Genomic DNA, 5,473 nt, shown 5'->3' with positions numbered 1-5,473 from the left:
ACATGCTGGCTCCACAACAAGCCCACCGGGTATGTATGGTGGCACATGCCTGTAATCCAAGCACTGGGGTGGATGAGACAGGAGGATCACTACAAGTCTGAGCTGGGTAGTGAGACCCTGGACAAAATAAATAAAAATTTTAAAAGATTTTTAAAAATTAAAAAAAAAAGGAGGTTTTCCTGTCTGTCTGTCTGTCTGTCTGTCTGTCTGTCTGTCTGACTGTATGTCTGCCTCCCTTTCTCCCTCTCTCTTCTCTCTTTCAATTGTCTTTTTCTGTCCTCCACTGCCAAGAATGGTTGTCCCTCTGCCATGTGCCACTCTGCTTTGGAGGCAGGCAGTTATGGACTGAAACCTCTACAAACTGTGAGCTGAACAAACGTTTATCTTACAGCAATTAAGCACTAAGAAGAATATATGCAGTGTATTATTTGTTGAAACTGTACTTCCGATTTGATCTGAAACTGTCTCATTGCTATCTGTTTATCAAAATTTTGAAAAAAAAAAAAAAAACGTTTATCTTCAGGTGTTAGGTATGTTGCCTCAGCAATGAGAAAAGTAACAGACAAGGACATTAGAACCAAACTCCCTTCCTGTCTCTTCTTCTGCTTCTTTGCCACAACGAGGTGAGCAATCTTCCCGCTGAAACATGACCCGAAATAGACCTCTCCTCTTTTTTAAGTTGATGTCCCGGGGATTTCATCAGAGTGACAGAGAGCCACCTCACACAATGAGGCACCTGGAACGGGAAAACTCAGAGGAACAGGAAGTAGAGCAGAAGTTTCCAGGGGCCAAGTGCGAATGAGACTCATGGCTTCTGATGACAGGACGGAGATAAGTTTTGGAAATTGATAGTAATACTCTTGCATCACATTGCAAGTTGAGTTAGCACCACCGAATTGTAGAGTTTATAAAGGCTAACTGGAAATTTTAATCCTACGTATATTTCATCACAATTTGTCTCAGAAAATAGCAGACAGAGCACAAACCATGATATGGTTCAGGCTCAGAACTAAAGAAGTATCATTTCTTTTATTTCCTTTTCATTACATTTGGTACAGGTTCTCACTGCCAACTTAGATTTGCAGTGATCCTCCTGTTTTCAGCCTCCCCAGCGCTGGAATTACAGATGTGCACCATTACATCCGGCCTCGGTGGCTGGCTCAGCGTGCCCGGGGCGGGGCTGGCGCGGCATGTGGTGCCGGCGATCAAATTCTTTCATTTTTCCTTAAGTAGTAGCTATCATCCTTCCGTCAGTTAATAAAGCTAAATATTCAAAACTTAATTCCAAAATGACACGTGTGCTCCCCCTTAAAAAAAAAAATCGGTGATAGAATTGGTAGTTCATAAATATTGGACATAAACAGCCCAGCTAGGGGAATGGGACAGATTAAATGATAGGCACCAAAATGTAGTTGTAACTACCCATGGTGGTGTGCTACTGTACTTCCAGCTACTCAGGAGCCTGAGAAAGGAGAATCCCCAGTTCAAGGTCAGCCTGGCCAAATTAGTGAGACCCTGTCTCAAGATAAATAGGGGATGTACTTCAGCGCCAGAGTGCCCCTGGGTTTGACCCTCAGTACTACCACCACCACAACAAAAGTTTTAGTGGAGTAAGTTCTCATGTTCTAAGATGCACCGGGCTAACTACAGCTGACAACTTTTTTCTGAGTCAAGATCGTATTGTGTGGCACAGACAAGCCTCAGACTCATGGAGATCTTCCTGCTGCAGCCTCCCCAACGCTGAGAGGGTATTTGGAGGAGAGGTTTGTTTTTTGTTTTTGGTGCCGAGGACCAAACCCAGAGCTTCCAGCTTGCCAGGCAAGCATTCTACCACTGAGCCAAATCCCCAGCCCCTTGAGAGGGTATTTTGAGAGAGGGTCTCATATGGTAGTCCAGGATGGCCTCAACTCTAAATATATATATATATATATATATTTTTTTTCTTCCCTTTCAGAACTGAGGATTAAATTCAGGCCCTTGAGCTTGCCAGGGAACTACTTATTCTACTGAGCCATCTCCCCAGCCCCTCTAATTATGTATTTTATAAAGAACTGGAAGAGAGCGGTTTGCAAAACTCTAACACAAAGAAATGATAAATATTTTAAGAGATGGAAATAGCTGCACATGGTGATACACACCTGTAATCCCAGCACTTGGAAGGCTGAGGCAGGAGAAACAAAAGGATTGCTGGGAGTTCAAGACCAGTCTGCACTATACAGTGAGTTCAAGGCTAGCCTGAACTATACAGTAAGACCTTTTTTTTTTTTTTTTTTTGCAGAACCGGGGATTGAACTCAGGCCCTTGCACTTGCCAGGGAAGCGCTTATTCCACTGAGACATCTCCCCGGCCCAAGACCTTATTTAAATATATATATATATATATATATAAGACCCTATATAGAGAGAGAGAGAGAGAGAGAGAGAGAGTAATTACCCTGATTTGATCACTATACATTATGTACTTATATCAAATTATCCCACTATATCCCATAAATGTACACAATTACATGTCAATTAAAATTTTTAGATTATTTTTAAGATGTCACTTCAGAAATGGATCACTCCCTCCCCAAGATGAGAGCTTAAAAAATACAAGTATTCTATTCTTTAAGTTTAATAAATGCAACTAATATTTACTATAATATTTACTATAAATATTGCACAGAGGAAAATACTTGCAATAAAAAGGACTTTTAGAGACAAGCCAGAAACTCATGGGGGCCAGGGAGATGGCTCAGTGGAATAGGCGCTTCTCTGGCAAGCGCAAGGGCCTGAGTTCAATCCCTGGTTCTGAAAAAAAAGAGAGAGACAAGCCAGGCATGGTGGGTGCGCCTGCTGCCCAGCTACTCTGGAGGCTGAGGCTTTGAACTCCTTGTGCCCAGGAGTTTGAGGACAGCCTTGGCAAAGTAGCAGACACAATTATGTTAAAGACCTGTACTGGGTATTGTCATACGTGCCTGTGATCCCAACCCCCTCCAAGGTTGAGGCAGGAGGACTGCAAGTTGAAGTTCAGAACTTAGCAAGACTTCCAAAACAAACATTGTTCAAAAGGGCTTGTGATAAGCCACACATGGTGGCATATGACTGTAGTCCCAGCACTCAGAAGGCTGAGGCAGGAGGATTGTTGTGAGTTCCAGACCAGCCGGGGCTACAAAGTGAGCTCAAGGCCTGCTTGAACTGCATAGTGAGACTCTATCTCAAAAAGACAAAAAAAATAAAAAAAATTTTAAAAAAGACAAAAAAAAAAAAAAAAAGGACTTGTGATGCAACTCAGCATGTTCCCTGAGTTAAATCTCCAATATAGTAAGGGAGTCTATTGATTAAAATAAAAGGAAAAATTGAAAAATATTCTATATACTGCATTGAATTTAAAAAAGCAATGCAGGAATTTCATTGGCTAAGCATAGTTTATGATTGAAACAACTCTGTTCTGATACGAAGTTGTTGGATTTTTTTCCCGATGGGCCTATAAAAATGGAATCAAAGAGAACCCAAAATAAAATCATCCTTTATGTGGACATCACAGTGTGAAAAGAGGGTCAAATGCCCTGGCCATATTTGTTGGTACAATTTTATTCCCACCCTGGGCCTCCACAGGCAGCTCCACATCCCAGCGGGGACCAGAGGTCCCTGGTTTTAAGTTCCTGGAAGGACTTTGGCTGCCACCAATATATTCTTTCCTGGAGGCATCATTTTGGGGAAGAACCTCAGATATTGGTGGTGAACCCCACACTGGGGGCCCTCAGACACCCACACTGGGAGACCCTAGACAGCTGACTCAGGCACTGCCCCCTTACTGCTCATGTGGTCTCCACCCAACCTGGCTTCACCCTTTCCCTCCTGATTTAGTACCTGCCCGTGGGGGAGTCCATGCCCCCTCCAAGGCCCACTTAGGAATTTGGGGACAATGCCATTGAGATTGACTTTAGTTTAGTGTTCTGTGATGGAAAGCCCAGCACATAAGCTGGCTTTAAAAGGACAGATTTGTTCTTTGAAAAAAAAAAAAAAAATTAGGGGAAAGCAGTATGGGAATATAGAGGGGAGGAGGAATGCATTATATTTATTTTTACCACCGGGGTTTTTAGAAATGTTTTGGGGATTTTCCCAATAGCTCTAGCATTTTAATAAGCGTAATACAGCTAGGAAGGATAGCGGGACGTTCCAGTCCTGCTGACAATCCCCATCCTAAACACCTTATGTTTAATTGTCTCCCCATTTTCAGCCTCTGCTTGGGGCTTATGTCACACTCTCTTCTGTGACACAGCTCTTCCCTGCCCCTCCCTCTCCAAAATCCATCCCCTCATCTGAGGGTGCATCTTTTCCATTTTGCTAAATCTTGCTTGCTGTCAGGGATGGCCCCTATACAGTCCCTCCCCCAGCTCGAGTGATCCCAACACTTTCCTTGCCTATTAAAAGAATCATAGACCCATTCATTCATTTATCAAACATTTTTTAACAGTACCCAGGTATTAAGACCCCTGCTTGGTCACGCGAGGATCCAAGGGAAACCTGACCTGGGCCTTTCTTCCCCAACCCCAACCATACCCCAAATAGGAGTTATCGGCCTGGGACGACCGGGAGGGGGTTGTAAATAGGGATCATAGTGCGATCCGTGCTTTGATAAACAAGCTGCACCTGGGACTTTCACAGAAGCTACTCAACCCAGACAGAACTAGGGTCACTGACCACAGTCCCCTAAGCTTTCATCACCTCAACCCAACCGCCCGGCCCACAGCGCCAAGACCTGCACGGAGGATGCGCATACTGGCAACGCCCCTTCTCAGACCCAACCCACTATCCCTGATCCCGCCCTAACGTTGGCCTAGACCCCGCCCCTTCCTTAGCCCCACCTCCATTTCATTCAACTCAGGTCTCAAGCCCGACCGCCCAGAACGCCAATCTCGCACCAATCTCCCAACTCCGTTGGTCAGAGGTTGTCAGTTCCCCGCCCTTCTACAATGTCATTGGCTTGCTAGATGTCAATCTTAATAGCACCGCAACAGTTGCCAGGGCCACAATAATGGACATTTCAAGCAGCCTCATTATTGGACAGAAAGCCCGGCCCTGGGCGGGAATTAGTGTCCTCCTCCTGGCCGCCTCTGCCTAGGGTTTCTCAGGGCCGCAGCCTCCCTCAGCGACGCACCCTCGTACCTTTCTATTGGTCCCTACAAACGTTGATCAACAGAATTTCTCACTTTGATAGGCAAATCGATCTGTCCGTCACTATTTTCCTCATTTCAATTTGCTTCTCTACTTGGAGGCTGCAACCTTCAGACCGTAACCAGGGCCCGCCTCACGGGATGGGTACGGATTGGTCAGACACTTCGTCACTCTTAGGGGATGGGCGGAGCCAGAGTGCCTGGGGGCGGTGAATTGGCTGACGGGGCTTCGGGGGCGGGGCAGCGGCGCCTGTCAGCGGGTGAAATGGCAGCGGCGGAGCCGGCGGCGGCCGCGGTCCCGGGGGGCGGCTGAGG

This window comes from Octodon degus, unplaced genomic scaffold (genome assembly GCF_000260255.1).
Source record: "Octodon degus isolate 3935 unplaced genomic scaffold, OctDeg1.0 scaffold00214, whole genome shotgun sequence".
Classification (NCBI taxonomy): Eukaryota; Metazoa; Chordata; class Mammalia; order Rodentia; family Octodontidae; genus Octodon; species Octodon degus.
The sequence above is the reverse complement of the archived record's forward strand: the minus strand, read 5'-3'. Positions refer to the sequence as shown.